This window comes from Salvelinus alpinus, chromosome 26, assembly GCF_045679555.1.
Source record: "Salvelinus alpinus chromosome 26, SLU_Salpinus.1, whole genome shotgun sequence".
Lineage (NCBI taxonomy): Eukaryota > Metazoa > Chordata > Actinopteri > Salmoniformes > Salmonidae > Salvelinus > Salvelinus alpinus.
The window spans coordinates 31,995,259-32,014,435 of NC_092111.1; the positions used below are offsets into that span (position 1 = coordinate 31,995,259).

General features: G+C 42.6%; 1 protein-coding gene across 1 annotated transcript in view; it reads left to right on the forward strand.

The window, feature by feature from the left end:
• Positions 1-1,022: 1,022 nt before the first annotated feature.
• Positions 1,023-19,177, forward strand: part of LOC139555196 (calcitonin gene-related peptide type 1 receptor-like) — a 101,105-nt gene continuing 82,950 nt past the window's right edge. Inside the window, exon 1 of the mRNA XM_071368791.1 lies at positions 1,023-1,573. The gene's annotated coding sequence lies outside the window, so the exon portion shown is untranslated. The remainder of the gene's footprint in view (positions 1,574-19,177) is intronic.

Genomic DNA, 19,177 nt, shown 5'->3' on the forward strand with positions numbered 1-19,177 from the left:
GAAGAAGGATGATGATGATGATGATTCCCAGGACAAAGAAAATCCTGAAGATGACTATAATGATGATGTTTGTTTCTGCAGCCCCTCCTTTTTGTCTTTTGCCATAGGTAGGAGGACCATTAATTAAGAATGCTGCTTGTGCCTTGTGCCTTGAAAATCACAAATGCATCACCTCACTGAAAAAACATAGAATTATATACTGAACAAAAATTTAACCGCAACATGTAAAGTGTTGGTCCGGTGTTTCATGAGGTGAAATAAAAGATCCCATAAATGTTCCATATGAACAAAAAACGTATTTCTCTCATTTTTTTGTGCACAAATTTGTTTATATCCCTGCTAGTTAGCATTTCTCCTTTACCAAGATAATCCATCCACCTGACAGTTGTGGCATATCAAAAAGCTGATTAAACATCATGATCATTACACAGGTGTACCTTATGCTGGGGACAATAAAAGGCCACTTTAAAATGTGCAGTTTTGTCACACAACACAATGCCACAGATGTCTCAAGTTTCGAGGGAGCATGCAATTGGCATGCTGACTGCAGGAATGTCCACCAGAGTGGATGCCAGATAATTGAATGTCAATTTGTCTACCATAAGCTGCCTCCAACGTCGTTTTAGATTGTCTGGGCCTGGCTCCCTAGTGGGTGGGCTTGGCTCCAAAGTGGGTGGGTCTATGCCCTCCCACTCCCATCCATGGCTGCACCCCTGCCCAGTCATGTGAAATCCATACATTAGGGCCTAATTCATTTATTTCAATTGACTGATTTCCTCATATGAACTGTAACTCAATAAAATCGTTGAAATTGTTGCATGTTGCGTTTATATTTTTCTTCAGTATAGAATAAAAATATGAATAATTAGTTCAACATTTTCTCAACGAATCAATAGCCAATAAAAAAAATGTATATGATAGCCTATCAGATCTACTGAGGAGGAAGATGATAACAACAGCAATAATCAACCGGTGGGAATCTTTATTTCCATTGGGTTACACGTTTATTACCTGGATTGTCCTTTTCAAGACTCCATCACTCGTGCCCAGATCAGAGCGCCAGTCAGAAGAAAGAGCACACTGAGATGCTCGCACCTCGCCATGCAGTGTGTTTAACAGAGTGCTGAAACCTACCGGGCAGTGACAATCCTAGGAGAAGCTCCGTCACATGCACCGTCTGCGAAACGGGAAGCAGCAGTTAGATGCACTTGGAATACCGGTTGGTGAACTGTCACAGAGTTAACGGCCACAGACGAGGCATTATCACCGCGAAAGCATTAACCACGCGCCAGTCATAAAACGTAGCCTTCATGACTGCAATTCATTAAACTATGGCAATTGTCGCACTTGATTGATTTTATTATTATTATTATTATTATATCGAGTGGACAATTCTTCTCCGTTTGAAAAAATATTGTAAATTGACATTTCGTTAAATAGGATCACGGACGATGGAAGACAGTTTCAGAAGAAGCTTTTCGTCTACATAGGCTGCAACATCGGGCTCTTCTGAAATACTTCACTATTGGACCCCGATTACTGAATTTCAATCTTTCAACCCAACTTTACCAAGGTAATAGCTTTCAATTATCTTATTGTATTTATTTAATCACTTTTGGATTCGTATTCTTATTTGTCTGTCAGTATCTCTCACTCCAGTAATAAAATAACATAGCCTGCTAAACAAGAGTTATTGATGATAGTTCAATTTTGCAATTTTTACATAAATAAATTGCGCCCTTCTTTTCAGTTGCGCAGCTTGTGCTGAGCGGATGGCAGTGACCCATCATCAACTCTGTGTATAATGCTGGGTGATATTTGGCAAGAATAAGATCATGGGAATAAAATATGTTATAAACACCAAAGAAACACAATGGGAAATATTTGATGATTTAGCCGTGACTATAAACGGGCATAGTGTAAGTGTATTTCGGGAATCATATAGTCAATGGATGGTATATTTGCTTGACCATATCAAACAACCGGTCTCACACAATTTAACATGGTTTATAGGGCTGTGGCATGATTTATTTCATATAAAAATAAAACCAAACAAATAAAATGCTGTGTAATGTAAAATGTATCAAGTTTTAAAATGTGTCATACCTTAAAAACCCATCCCTGCCAAATAGACTAATGCTGTTGACACATATTCTGGATTTTTCTTTTGAGCATGATATGGAGATGTAAGACATTTTCTCAAAGCTTATGTACAAAACATTGCTTAGCCTACAATTTCCCCTTTCCATACTGTATAGCCACTTTCCCTCTCAGTGGTTTGGGCAGATTTAAAGTTGAATCAGTTCTGTGTCCTAGCAATGCCATTTAGAGGAGCACAATATTTTACAAGACAATTCCAAAGTAGCCAGTTGAGCATTAATATTATTAATGTGCCTAAAGCAGCACCCCTTTTCCCTCATGAAGAGTGTGTGAATGAGGTGTGGTGATTGTGTCTGGGGAGACAGTGGCTGTTATCAACTTCTCACAGACAGAATGCTGGACCAAAAGTCAAGCATACTGGATTACCAAGCTCTTGTATAAATCAGTGTGTGGTATAGCCTTAATAATACCACAGTGTGTCCACTCAGACGATTTGATAGGCGACGACTTGATATGGACTTCTCATAACGAGACTAAATCTAGTGATAACTGCCATGACAGAGCCTTAAACCGTTCTTCTTATACATCAAATCTATACTTACAGAGAATCAGTAAGGCTACAAGCCAAATGGCACCCTATTCCCTACATACCGCACTACTTTGACCGCGCCAGGCACAGAAAGTACCCAGGTGGCTAGTGTGGCTATATCTGGATGGGATGCCTCGTTGAATAGATGAGTTCTGTTAATGTAATCATGTTTAAGGAAATGTATTACCCTCTGTCTGTCTGTCTGTCTGTCTGTCTGTCTGTCTGTCTGTCTGTCTGTCTGTCTGTCTGTCTGTCTGTCTGTCTGTCTGTCTGTCTGTCTGTCTGTCTGTCTGTCTGTCTGTCTGTCTGAACCGGTATTGATTTGAGACGGGCTGAGGGGCTGTAAAAGCAATGTACACAGATATGAAGGGACACTAGGACAGACAGACACACACACACATACACACGAACACACTGGCCTATTGGAGTTGCATATGTCTGGTTGCTCTTTCTATCTGTGAGATTGGGGAGCAATACATCAGCTGTGTGATCAGTGATGAGTGGAGAGGCAGATATGCCCGACTGATGGGACAGCAGAGAGAAGAGAGTCTGGAGAGCAAGGAGGGAGATACAATTCAAATTAAAGTTAAACCTTGCTGCTGTCATGTCCCTGGGATGTGCCCTGGGAAAATGCCACACACACACGCGCACGTGCATGCACACACACACACACACACACACACACACACACACACACACACACACACACACACACACACACACGCACACACACACACACACACTATCCCCCCGCAGCCATTTCCATTCTTCCATATTGTTTTTTGAATCCCAAACTGTAGCTTTAAATGAAATGTGATTGAAATGTGTTAGTTGTTGTGTGGACATTTTGTCCTTGCGCCTTTTGTGTACTGTAGATTTTGTGTAAGACATGCTTTCGTGCAACTTCATCTTGAAGTGGTTTTCTAAAATATGTCTTTCTCTTTTATCGACAGTAAAACATTTTACTGCGGGCTATGTCAAGACATTATCCAGCCAGAATGACGTGTTGAGTTTTCTTCCATTATAAAATACACAGTAGTGCATGAAGCTAGTGTGAGAGAATACAGCTCCCTTTTGGATACTTGCTCACACTGATGTGTGGATGCAGCTGCTCCCACAAACAATGAAGTCCCCATAACATAGTAATGAAATGTATAGACAGCGGGGGACCCTGAAGCATGCTTGGAGGACAACGCATAGAGCTAACGATGGTAGGATGTGAATATTACATTACAAGTATAATTGTTGCAATATGTGTGCTGTCAGTTTGAAATTAGTGCATATCACTCATGTTCTTGAAGCAACATGATCAGCTGTCTTCGAACTACCGAAGACATTTTTAAGCTGCTGGAACACAAAGAGGAGCTGTTCTCTCTGAATCTATTTTGATAGTGTTCGGTGGTGTGCCAGTTCTCCCCACTCTAAGCTGTTATTAACCATTTCCAGTGATTGAGCCCTGCTGTGTCTACCTAACGTTCAGTCCTATATACTACACTCCGGGATGAACTTTCCCTTAGGTATGGCCCTAGGATCAGCTTCCCCTCCCTCATTCCTAAAAAAATGCTAAACTGACCCAAGATCAGTATCCCCCTGCTCTCCTATACTACACTGTCTACCTATACTATACTGAACACCCGTCTGCATCAGTAGGTGGAGCTGATGTACAGTATAGTTGTGTGAGAGTGCTTCGATCACACTTGATCCTATGCAGAGCGTATGAGAGTAGATATATAGGAGAGTAGAGATTTAGGAGATTAGAGATATAGGAGATTAGAGATATAGGCTGATTCTATTTTATTTTTTTATTTTTTTAATTTCACCTTTATTTAACCAGGTAGGCCAGTTGAGAACAAGTTCTCATTTACAACTGCAACCTGGCCAAGATAAAGCAAAGCATTGCGACAAAAACAACAACACAGGCCTCCCGGGTGGCGCAGTGGTCTAGAGCACTGCATCGCAGTGCTATGCTGCGCCACCAGAGTCTGGGTTCGCGCCCAGGCTCTGTCGCAGCCGGCCGCGACCGGGAGGTCCGTGGGGCGACGCACAATTGGCTTAGCGTCGTCCGGGTTAGGGAGGGTTTGGCCGGTAGGGATATCCTTGTCTCATCGCGCTCCAGCGACTCCTGTGGCGGGCCGGGCGCAGTGCGCGCTAACTGAGGGGGGCGGGTGCACGGTGTTTCCTCCGACACATTGGTGCGGCTGGCTTCCGGGTTGGAGGCGCGCTGTGTTAAGAAGCAGTGCGGCTTGGTTGGGTTGTGCTTCGGAGGACGCATGACTTTCGACCTTCGTCTCTCCCGAGCCCGTACGGGAGTTGTAGCGATGAGACAAGATAGTAATTACTAGCGATTGGATACCACGAAAATTGGGGAGAAAAGGGGATAAAAAAAAAAAAAAAAAAAAAAAAAAAAAAACAACAACACAGAGTTACACATAAACAAACGTACAATCAATAACAAAAATAGAAAAATCTATGTACAGTGTGTGCAAATGTAGAAAAGTAGAGAGGTAGGCAATAAATAGGCCATAGAGGCGAAATATTTACAATTTAGCATTAACACTGGAGTGATAGATGTGTAGATGATGATGTGCAAGTAGAGATATTGGGGTGCAAAAGAGCAAGAGGGTAAGTAATAATATGGGGATGAGGTAGTTGGGTGTGCTATTTACAGATTGGCTGTGTACAGGTACAGTGAGCTGCTCTGGCAGCTGATGCTTAAAGTTAGAGAGGGAGATATAAGACTCCAGCTTCAGTGATTTTTGCAATTCGTTCCAGTCAATAGCAGCAGAGACCCGGAAGGAAAGGCGGTGTAGAGATATAGGCTGATTCTATTATGAGTGTAGAGATAATAGGCAGATTCTATTATGAGAGTAGAGATATAGGCTCTGATTCTATTATGAGTGTAGATATATAGGCTGATTCTTATGACAGTAGAGATATAGGCTGATTCTATTATGAGAGTAAATATATAGGCTGATTCTATTAAGAGAGTAAATATATAGGCTGATTCTATTATGAGAGTAGAGATATAGGAGATTAGAGATATAGGCTGATTCTATTATGAGAGTAGCGATATAGGCTGATTCTATTATGAGAGGATAGAGATATAGGCTATAATAGGCAGACTCTATTATGAGAGTAGAGATATAGGCTCTGATTCTATTATGAGTGTAGATATATAGGCTGATTCTATTATGACAATAGAGATATAGGCTGATTCTATTATGAGAGTAAATATATAGGCTGATTCTATTATGAGAGTAAATATATAGGCTGATTCTATTATGAGAGTAGAGATATAGGAGATTAGAGATATAGACTGATTCTATTATGAGAGTAGCGATATAGGCTGATTCTATTATGAGAGTAGAGATATAGGCTCTGATTCTATTATGAGAGTAGAGATATAGGCTGATTCTATTATGAGAGTAGCTATGTAGGCTCTGATTCTATTATGAGAGTAGAGATATAGGAGAGTAGAGATATAGGAGAGTAGAGATATAGGCTGATTCTATTATGAGTGTAGAGATATAGGCTGATTCTATTATGAGAGTAGATATACAGTGGGGAGAACAAGTATTTGATACACTGCCGATTTTGCAGGTTTTCCTACTTACAAAGCATGTAGAGGTCTGTAATTTTTATCATAGGTACACTTCAACTGTGAGAGACGGAATCTAAAACAAAAATCCAGAAAATCACATTGTATGATTTTTAAATAATTAATTTGCATTTTATTGCATGACATAAGTATTTGATCACCTACCAACCAGTAAGAATTCCGGCTCTCACAGACCTGTTAGTTTTTCTTTAAGAAGCCCTCCTGTTCTCCACTCATTACCTGTATTAACTGCACCTGTTTGAACTCGTTACCTGTATAAAAGACACCTGTCCACACACAATCAAACAGATTCCAACCTCTCCACAATGGCCAAGACCAGAGAGCTGTGTAAGGACATCAGGGATAAAATTGTAGACCTGCACAAGGCTGGGATGGGCTACAGGACAATAGGCAAGCAGCTTGGTGAGAAGGAAACAACTGTTGGCGCAATTATTCGAAAATGGAAGAAGTTCAAGATGACGGTCAATCACCCTCGGTCTGGGGCTCCATGCAAGATTTCACCTCGTGGGGCATCAATGATCATGAGGAAGGTGAGGGATCAGCCCAGAACTACACGGCAGGACCTGGTCAATGACCTGAAGAGAGCTGGGACCACAGTCTCAAAGAAAACCATTAGTAACACACTACGCCGTCATGGATTAAAATCCTGCAGCGCACGCAAGGTCCCCCTGCTCAAGCCAGTGCATGTCCAGGCCTGTCTGAAGTTTGCCAATGACCATCTGGATGATCCAGAGGAGGAATGGGAGAAGGTCATGTGGTCTGATGAGACAAAAATAGAGCTTTTTGGTCTAACTCCACTCGCCGTGTTTGGAGGAAGAAGAAGTATGAGTACAACCCCAAGAACACCATCCCAACCGTGGAGCATGGAGGTGGAAACATCATTCTTTGGGGATGCTTTTCTGCAAAGGGGACAGGACGACTGCACCGTATTGAGGGGAGGATGGATGGGGCCATGTATCGCGAGATCTTGGCCAACAACCTCCTTCCCTCAGTAAGAGCATTGAAGATGGGTCGTGGCTGGGTCTTCCAGCATGACAACGACACGAAGCACACAGCCATGGCAACTAAGGAGTGGCTCCGTAAGAAGCATCTCAAGGTCCTGGAGTGGCCTAGCCAGTCTCCAGACCTGAACCCAATAGAAAATCTTTGGAGGGAGCTGAAAGTCCGTATTGCCCAGCGACAGCCCCGAAACCTGAAGGATCTGGAGAAGATCTGTAGGGAGGAGTGGGCCAAAATCCCTGCTGCAGTGTGTGCAAACCTAGTCAAGAACTACAGGAAACGTATGATCTCTGTAATTGCAAACAAAGGTTTCTGTACCAAATATTAAGTTCTGCTTTTCTGATGTATCAAATACTTATGTCATGCAATAAAATGCAAATTAATTACTTAAAAATCATACAATGTGATTTTCTGGATTTTTGTTTTAGATTCCGTCTCTCATAGTTGAAGTGTACCTATGATAATAATTACAGACCTCTACATGCTTTGTAAGTAGGAAAACCTGCAAAATCGGCAGTGTATCAAATACTTGTTCTCCCCACTGTATAGGCTGATTCTATTATGAGAGTAGATATATAGGCTGATTATATTATAAGTGTAGAGATATAGGCTGATTCTATTATGAGTGTAGAGATATAGGCTGATTCTATTATGAGAGTAGCGATATAGGATGATTCTATTTTGAGAGTAGAGATATAGGCTCTGATTCTATTATGAGAGTAGAGATATAGTCTCTGATTCTATTATGAGTGTAGAGATATAGGCTGATTCTATTATGAGAGTAGCGATATAGGATGATTCTATTTTGAGAGTAGAGATATAGGCTCTGATTCTATTATGAGAGTAGAGATATAGTCTCTGATTCTATTATGAGTGTAGAGATATAGGCTGATTCTATTATGAGAGTAGCGATAAAGGATGATTCTATTTTGAGTGTAGAGATATAGGCTCTGATTCTATTATGAGTGTAGAGATATAGGCTGATTCTATTATGAGAGTAGCGATATAGGATGATTCTATTTTGAGAGTAGAGATATAGGCTCTGATTCTATTATGAGAGTAGAGATATAGTCTCTGATTCTATTATGAGAGTAGAGATATAGGCTCTGATTCTATTACGAGAGTAGAGATATAGGCTGATTCTATTATGAGAGTAGAGATACAGGCTCTGATTCTATTACGAGAGTAGAGATATAGGCTGATTCTATTACGAGAGTAGAGATATAGGCTGATTCTATTATGAGAGTAGAGATATAGGCTCTGATTCTATTACGAGAGTAGAGATATAGGCTGATTCTATTATGAGAGTAGAGATATAGGCTGATTCTATTACGAGAGTAGAGATATAGGTTCTGATTCTATTATGAGAGTAGAGATATTGGCTCTGATTCAGATGTAATGTAGTCCAATGAGGGAGTGGCATCTGTTTTTGGAAAGATTTTTATGCATTATTGTGATTTTACTTTGTGGCATTTGCTATTTGTTTAAGGTGTACAATTAATTAAAATATACATGTCAGTAAGGAGTTTGTTTTCATCATGAAAAGACCATGGACAACCTCAGAACCCAGCCAAGCCATTTTTCTCAAAATGCCATTTCTCCCAACACTCCTACATGGAGGCAATTTGCTTTTACAGCTTTTTTCCTACTGTTGTTTCATTATTGATACAATGCACCCTAATGTATCTGTCATGTCTACTCCTGCTTCCCCACTCTGGTGCTTGACGTTGCTGGTTTACTAACCACCGGTCCTGGCACCACATCACTACGCACACCTGGCAACCCTCATTACGCTCACCTGGCAACCCTCATTACGCTCACCTGGCAACCCTCATTACGCACACCTGGCAACCCTCATTGCACACACCTGGCAACCCTCATTACGCACACCTGGCAACCCTCATTACGCACACCTGCGCCGCATCATGAGGCACACCTGGACTTCATCATTACCCTGATTACTCACCTCCACCCTACCGGACACCCTAGACCCACTCCAATTTGCTTACCGACCCAATAGGTCCACAGACGACGCAATCGCAACCACACTGCACACTGCCCTAACCCATCTGGACAAGAGGAATACCCATGTGAGAATGCTGTTCATCGATTACAGCTCAGCATTTAACACCATAGTACCCTCCAAACTCGTCATCAAGCTCGAGACCCTGGGTCTCGACCCCGCCCTGTGCAACTGGGTCCTGGACTTCCTGACGGGCCGCCCCCAGGTGGTGAGGGTAGGTAACAACATCTCCACCCCGCTGATCCTCAACACTGGGGCCCCACAAGGGTGCGTTCTGAGCCCTCTCCTGTACTCCCTGTTCACCCACGACTGCGTGGCCATGCACGCCTCCAACTCAATCATCAAGTTTGCGGATGACACTACAGTGGTAGGCTTGATTACCAACAACGACGAGACGGCCTACAGGGAGCAGGTGAGGGCCCTCGGAGTGTGGTGTCAGGAAAATAACCTCACACTCAACGTCAACAAAACAAAGGAGATGATTGTGGACTTCAGGAAACAGCAGAGGGAGCACCCCCCTATCCACATCGACGGGTCAGTAGTGGAGAAGGTGGAAAGTTTTAAGTTCCTCGGTGTACACATCACGGACAAACTGAATTGGTCCACCCACACAGACAGCGTTGTGAAGAAGGCGCAGCAGCGCCTCTTCAACCTCAGGAGGCTGAAGAAATTCGGCTTGTCACCAAAAGCACTCACAAACTTCTACAGATGCACAATCGAGAGCATCCTGTCGGGCTGTATCACCGCCTGGTACGGCAACTGCTCCGCCCACAACCGTAAGGCTCTCCAGAGGGTAGTGAGGTCTGCAGAACGCATCACCGGGGGCAAACTACCTGCCCTCCAGGACACCTACACCACCCGATGTCACAGGAAGGCCATAAAGATCATCAAGGACAACAACCACCCAAGCCACTGCCTGTTCACCCCGCTATCATCCAGAAGGCGAGGTCAGTACAGGTGCATCAAAGCAGGGACCGAGAGACTGAAAAACAGCTTCTATCTCAAGGCCATCAGACTGTTAAACAGCCACCACTAACATTTAGCGGCCGCTGCCAACATACTGACTCAACTCCAGCCACTTTAAAAATGGGAATTGATGGAAATTATGTAAAAATGTACCACTAGCCACTTTAAACAATGCCACTTAATATAATGTTTACATACCCTACATTACCCATCTCATATGTATATACTGTACTCTATATCATCTACTGCATCTTGCCATCTTAATGTAATACATGTACCACTAGCCACTTTAACCTTTCACGAGCCTCTACCCCGGGTCCGGGATCACCCCCCACCCCCCCCCCACACACTGATTAGCATAGCTAGCATAGCTTCACAAGTAGATAGTAGCATCTAAATATCATTAAATCACAAGTCCAAGACACCAGATGAAAGATACAGATCTTGTGAATAAAGCCACCATTTCAGATTTTTAAAATGTTTTACAGGGAAGACACAATATGTAAATCTATTAGCTAAACACGTTAGCAAAATACACAATTTCTTTGTCCACCATTTTTTCTCTCCACCAGTAGCTATCACCAATTCGGCTAAACTAAGATATTGATAGCCAATAACCAATAAAAAACCTCATCAGATGACAGTCTGATAACATATTTATGGTATAGGATAGGTTTTGTTAGAAAAAAGTGCATATTTCAGGTAGAAATCACAGTTTACAATTGCACCGACCATCACAACTCGACTAGAATTACTATAGAGAGCAACGTGTATGACCAATTTACTCATCATAAAACATTTCATAAGAATAGACAAAGCATAGCAATGGAAAGACCCAGATCTTGTGATTCCAGACAATATTTCAGATTTTCTAAGCGTTTTACAGCGAAAACACAATAAATCGATAAGTTAGCATACCACATGTGCAAACGTTACCAGAGCATCGATTCAAGCCAAAGAGAGCTATAACGTAATCATCGCCAAAATATATTAATTTTTTCACTAACCTTCTCAGAATTCTTCCGATGACACTCCTGTATCATCATTTTACAACATACATATAGAGTTTGTTCGAAAATGTGCATATTTAGCCATACAAGACCGTGGTTATACAATGAAAATACTAGCAAATCAAGGCTCAAAATGTCGGACGTCATCTTTCAGAGTGATCTAGTTTAATCGAAAGCTAATCATATACTTGACTAAAAAATACAGGGTTGACAGGAATCGAAAGACAAATTAGTTCTTAATGCAACCGCTGATTTACATTTCTAAAATTATCCTTACTGTGCAATACAGGGTTCGCCAAGTGAAGCGATAACAAACAAAATGGCGAATTATGCGTTTAAAATATTTCGACAGAACAACGATTTATCATATTAAATATTTCTTACTATGAGGTGATTTTCCATCAGATTCTTGGGCAATGTATCCTTTCTTGGGTCTAATCTTCTTTTGGTCGATAGATGTTCTCTGTCCTTCGAAATGTCCACTAACATCGACCGAGACCCCGAAACGTGACCAAAGCTTCAAAGTGCACGACAAAGAAATTCCTCAAAATCGCACTAAACGGATATCGCGCTCCACTCCCTAGCATACTACTCGCCAATGTCCAGTCTCTTGACAATAAGGTTGATGAAATCCGAGCACGGGTAGCATTCCAGAGAGACATCAGGGATTGCAACGTGCTCTGCTTCACGGAAACATGGCTAACTCAAGGGACGCTAACGGAGTCGGTGCAGCCAGCTGGTTTCTTCATGCATCGCGCCGACAGAAACAAACATCTTTCCGGTAAGAAGAGGGGCGGGGGGGTATGCCTTATGATTAACGAGAAGTGGTGTGATCATCATAACAACACACAAGAACTCAAGTCGTTCTGTTCACCTGATCTAGAACTCCTCACAATCAAATGTCGACCGCATTATCTACCAAGGGAATTCTCGTCAATCATAATCACAGCCGTATACATTCCCCCCCAAGCAGACACATCGATGGCCCTGAACGAACTTTATCTGACTCTTTGTAAACTGGAAACCACACACCCTGAGGCTGCATTCATCGTAGCTGGGGATTTTAACAAGGCTAATCTAAAAACAAAACTCCCTAAATTCTATCAGCATATCGATTGTGCTACCAGGGCTGGAAAAACACTAGACCATTGTTATACTAATTTCCGCGACGCTTATAAGGCCCTCCCCCGCCCCCCTTTCGGAAAAGCTGACCACGACTCCATTTTGTTGATTCCAGCCTACAAACAAAAACTCAAACAACAAGCTCCCGCGCTCAGGTCTGTTCAACGCTGGTCCGACCAATCTGAATCCACGCTTCAAGACTGCTTCGATCACGCAGATTGGAATATGTTCCGCATCGCGTCCAACAACAATATTGACGAATATGCTGATTCGGTGAGCGAGTTCATTAGGAAGTGCATTGACGATGTCGTACCCACAGCAACGATAAAAACATTCCCAAACCAGAAACCGTGGATTGACGGCAGCATTCGCGTGAAACTGAAAGCGCGAACCACTGCTTTTAACCAGGGCAAGGTGACCGGAAGCATGACCGAATACAAACAGTGTAGCTATTCTCTCCGCAAGGCAATCAAACAGGCCAAGTCTCAGTACAGAGACAAAATCGAGTCGAAATTCAACAGCTCAGACACAAGAGGTATGTGGCAGGGTCTACAGTCAATCACGGATTACAAAAAGAAAATCCGCCCCGTCGAGGACCAGGATGTCTTGCTCCCAGACAGGCTAAACAACTTTTTTGCCCGCTTTGAGGACAATACAGTGCCACTGACACGGCCCCCTACCAAAACCTGCGGGCTCTCCTTCACTGCAGCCGAGGTGAGTAAAACATTTAAACGTGTTAACCCTCGCAAGGCTGCAGGCCCAGACGGCATTCCCAGCCGCGTCCTCAGAGCATGCGCAGACCAGCTGGCTGGTGTGTTTACGGACATATTCAATCAATCCTTATCCCAGTCTGCTGTTCCCACATGCTTCAAGAGGGCCACCATTGTTCCTGTTCCCAAGAAAGCTAAGGTAACTGAGCTAAACGACTACCGCCCCGTAGCACTCACTTCCGTCATCATGAAGTGCTTTGAGAGACTAGTCAAGGACCATATCACCTCCACCCTACCGGACACCCTAGACCCACTCCAATTTGCTTACCGACCCAATAGGTCCACAGACGACGCAATCGCAACCACACTGCACACTGCCCTAACCCATCTGGACAAGAGGAATACCCATGTGAGAATGCTGTTCATCGATTACAGCTCAGCATTTAACACCATAGTACCCTCCAAACTCGTCATCAAGCTCGAGACCCTGGGTCTCGACCCCGCCCTGTGCAACTGGGTCCTGGACTTCCTGACGGGCCGCCCCCAGGTGGTGAGGGTAGGTAACAACATCTCCACCCCGCTGATCCTCAACACTGGGGCCCCACAAGGGTGCGTTCTGAGCCCTCTCCTGTACTCCCTGTTCACCCACGACTGCGTGGCCATGCACGCCTCCAACTCAATCATCAAGTTTGCGGATGACACTACAGTGGTAGGCTTGATCACCAACAACGACGAGACGGCCTACAGGGAGGAGGTGAGGGCCCTCGGAGTGTGGTGTCAGGAAAATAACCTCATACTCAACGTCAACAAAACAAAGGAGATGATTGTGGACTTCAGGAAACAGCAGAGGGAGCACCCCCCTATCCACATCGACGGGTCAGTAGTGGAGAAGGTGGAAAGTTTTAAGTTCCTCGGTGTACACATCACGGACAAACTGAACTGGTCCACCCACACAGACAGCGTTGTGAAGAAGGCGCAGCAGCGCCTCTTCAACCTCAGGAGGCTGAAGAAATTCGGCTTGTCACCAAAAGCACTCACAAACTTCTACAGATGCACAATCGAGAGCATCCTGTCGGGCTGTATCACCGCCTGGTACGGCAACTGCTCCGCCCACAACCGTAAGGCTCTCCAGAGGGTAGTGAGGTCTGCAGAACGCATCACCAGGGGCAAACTACCTGCCCTCCAGGACACCTACACCACCCGATGTCACAGGAAGGCCATAAAGATCATCAAGGACAACAACCACCCAAGCCACTGCCTGTTCACCCCGCTATCATCCAGAAGGCGAGGTCAGTACAGGTGCATCAAAGCAGGGACCGAGAGACTGAAAAACAGCTTCTATCTCAAGGCCATCAGACTGTTAAACAGCCACCACTAACATTTAGCGGCCGCTGCCAACATACTGACTCAACTCCAGCCACTTTAAAAATGGGAATTGATGGAAATTATGTAAAAATGTACCACTAGCCACTTTAAGCAATGCCACTTAATACAATGTTTACATACCCTACATTACCCATCTCATATGTATATATACTGTACTCTATATCATCTACTGCATCTTGCCATCTTTATGCAATACATGTACCACTAGCCACTTTAAACTATGCCACTTTATGTTTACATACCCTACAGTACTCATCTCATATGTATATACCGTACTCTATACCATCTACTGCATCTGCCATGCCGTTCTGTACCACCACTCATCCATATATCTTTATGTACATATTCTTTATCCCTTTACACTTGTGTGTGTGTGTAAGGTAGTAGTGTGGAATTGTTAGGTTAGATTACTGTTGGTTATTACTGCATTGTCGGAACTAGAAGCACAAGCATTTCGCTACACTCGCATTAACATCTGCTAACCATGTGTATGTGACTAATAAAATTTGATTTGATTTGATTTGATTTAAATTGCTATAAAACGGTTCAAATTAACTACATTATGATGTTTTTAACAACTATAACGACTAAAAACATGACCGGAGAAATATCACTGGCTAAACAACCATTTGGAAAGAGGCAAGCCCGATGTCCATCTTGCGTAAGACGCGCGAAGGAAAGGACGGTACTTCCACGTTTTCTTGTTTTATAGTGGCTCTGATTGTGCAATCGACTCCATTCAAAGCGTGATGACGTACTGACACCCAGAGGAAGACGTAGGCAGTGTCGGTTTCTCCATAGCATCTACTGGCACCTTAAAACCGACCCCAGATCAGGGGTCAAAATTTCTGAAATCTGACTCCCTGTCAGGAAAAGTGCTGTAGAAGTAGTTCTGTACCACTCAGAGACAAAATTCCAACGGCTATAGAAACTAGAAAGTGTTTTCTATCCAATAATAACAATAATATGCATATTGTACGATCAAGAATTGAGCACGAGGCAGTTTAATTTGGAGACCAAAAAATGCTAATGCGGAACAGCACCCCCTATAGTTGCAAGAAGTTAAACTATGCCACTTTATGTTTACATACCCTACAGTACTCATCTCATATGTATATACCGTACTCTATACCATCTACTGCATCTTGCCATGCCGTTCTGTACCACCACTCATTCATATATCTTTATGTACATACTCTTTATCCCTTTACACTTGTGTGTGTGTATAAGGTAGTAGTTGTGGAATTGTTAGGTTAGATTACTTGTTGGTTATTACTGCATTGTCGGAACTAGAAGCACAAGCATTTCGCTACACTCGCATTAACATCTGCTAACCATGTGTATGTGACTAATAAAATTTGATTTGATTTGATTTGATTTATCTACCACTCCCTAGCATCACTCTTCAGGCAGTATTGGTTCTGTGTTCATGTCCAGACGCGTGCTTGTTTTGTATCGCTCTACGTTTGTTATTATTAAACTCGTCACATGCACCTGCTTCCTGACTCTCAGCATCATCGTTACAGTATCCAATCTAAAATGGTTAGGATCAGTGAGCAGAAGACGTGTAGAGCGGAGATTACTCCTTCATATAAATTAACTAAGCCATACATATGCTTGTGGTAAAAGTTATTTTTTATTTTTGAGTGTATGTTAATTTGGGCCTTGGAAATCTTTCTCTCTCATTCATTAGGGATCGCCTTCCCTGCCCTTTCCAGACTATTACTTCCTCTCTGTGTCAATGTCATGTCTCCCTTGATAGCTTTCTCCTTCTCTCCTGAGTGAAGGGGTCATACTCAGACCATATTTAATTGACATGGATTGTGGATAGAGAGAAGGAAGAGGAGAGGGTTTCTGTTAATGGAACTGTTCATCTGGAGAGAGCAGAGGGGATATTTAATGGCAGTGGTTCTCCCAACAACATTGGTTTTACTTTTGGTTTTGAGTTAGTTAATGCACCATACTATTGGTGTGTAGATTTCACTTAGAAATGTGAGGATTCAGTTCAGCAAAGTAGGAGACAGCTGGAATACTGTTGAACCATGCATTGTTTCTCAGCCAGCCGTGTTGTTACTCCTATGGCTATCTGAAATTTGAGCCAGATTATAGCTTCAGATATGATCACTCTCTGATGATCACTGACATTCAGTAGCATTTGATATTTTTTGTATTTTATTAGGATCCCCATTTATTTGTATTTTTTTATTTAACCTTTACTTAACTAGACAAGTCAGTTACGAACAATTATTTTTTACAATGATGGCCTACTCCGTTCAAACCCCGACGACGCTGGGCCAATTGTGCGCCGGCCTATGGGACTCCCAATCACGGCCAGATGTGATACAGCCCATTAGCTGTTGCATAAGCAGAGTCTAAACTTCCTGGGGTCCACATGAAACATGACATAATACAGAACATTAATAGACAAGAACAGCTCAAGGACAGAACTACAACATTTTTTTTTTAAAGGCACATGTAGCCTACATATCAATACATACACACAAACTATCTGGGTCAAATAGGGGAGAGACGTTGTGCCGTGAGGTGTTGCTTTCTGTTTTTTAAAACCGGGTTTCTGTTTTTTTTAGCAATATGAGATGGAACAGAGTTCCATGCAATAACGGCTCTATATAATACTGTAGTCTTTATTGATTTTGTTCTAGATTTGGGGACTATGAAAATACCCCTGGTGGCATGTCTGGTTGGGTAAGTGTGTGTGTCAGAGCTGTGTGTAAGTTGACAATGCAAACAATTTGGGATTTTCAAAACATTAATGTTTCTTATTAAAAGAAGTGATGCACTCAGTCTCCCCTCAACTCTTAGCCAAGAGAGACTGGCATGCATAGGATTTAAATCAGCCCTCTGATTACAATGAGGAGCAAGACGTGAGGCCTGACTGGTGCAGATGTTTCACACAGGGTAGAAGTCTGTCTGCAGATTGTTTGAGATCGTGGTCATGGAGATTTAAACCGTAGATACAATCTTGATTAATGAGCAGACGCTCTATGCGTCATACATCTACACATCATAAGGATTGGATGAAAAGGGCACAACGGATCAGCTTCTGCTAAAAACGGAGGAAAACACTGACAGCATTAAATACTTAGTTCTCATTCCAGCCGGAAGAACCACAGACTTTGCCTAGCTAGCAAAAAGGCTTCACCACTGTTTTACAATCAAAATATCACACAAGCCTCTATCAGAGAGACTGGAATAACTGTCTGGTTGAACATTATCATTCATACAGCTGTAATTTTCTTACGGACATTCCTTAACCGTTGTGAGACATTTATCATTTTGACTGATTATGCTTCCCCTTCCCAAGTCTCTCGGTCAAGACAGTCTCTCAATGGGAATTAATTGATCTACTCCTGATTGATTGTGTTTGGCCTGGCGACCTATATTTAACTGTAACTTTGGTACAAGCAGCCTATAATGCTTAATTGTCATAAGGTACGCCAGGAACAATCAACCCCACATTGGTTTGTTTTTCTTCTATTGATTATGAACCCGGGGGCCTGTCTTGGTGACTTCAAAGGAAGTATGCATCCCAAAATGGCAATGACAAAGACCGATTGGGCTCTGGTCAAAAGTAGTGCACTATATAGGGAATAGGCTGCCATTTGGGAAGCAGAAGAAAAGGGTTGATGTTCTCCTCTGTTTAACCTTCTCAATCTCCTGAGAAGGTTACAAAACTAAAGTGGATACAGGAGACGAGTACGGAATTTTTGAGAAATGTTGTCAAATTTACCAAAATATAATTAAAACATTAAATATACTTGCACAATTGTATTCTTTTCCAGGCTACTGTTATGTGAACACTGTTTACACAGTGTAACTGTCTCCACACATTTTTTTTTATAATACCAATTTCCCCTTCTGAGGGGGGCTTGGGGTTATACTCTATACTTGATACATGTATTGGTTTTAAATTGGTTAAAAACAATTGATTACATAATGCTATTGATTTCTACATTGCTGCACTAACATGCATCAACTCAGCCTTAGATAACAATCTGTTGAGAGCTACTAACCACGGTCAGTGGCGAACAGGCCCCCGGCTACCGTTAAACAAGCTTGTCAGAGCAATATAACGGCTTGGCTTGAGTTCTCCGTCCCTGAACCAGAACATGCTCCTCAGTGAACTATTTAACTAGAGACCGAGGGCTCATGATGAAATAACTAGTGTCCTGTAGCCCATTGGCCATGTCTGAAATCTGTCTTGCCTATTACTTACTAAAACTACGTACTGTGTACTAATCAACTACATACTATTTAGAACGTACTGTTTTGTACAAATGTATGCAGTAAGCAACAAATATCAACATACTACTCCTCCACACTGAGAATGTGTCATCTGATGCACAATTGTGTTTATTCCCACCATTCGTTCATTTCAGTACAGCGTGTCACCTCATGCGATTATCAGCTATTGTCAAATACAAGTGGGTCTCGAAAGACAATTATTTTCTTCAATAGTGTGCAGCAGATTCTACTAGATGAAAAGGCAAGTTAGTATGACATCCAGGCATTTAAAGCATACTCAGTTTTCAAAATTTCACATACTATAAAACGTTATATTTTCCGCATACCCTAAATGCCTACTCTTTAGAACGCAAGTAAGGTTATTGCGGACATGGCTACTCCCCTTTC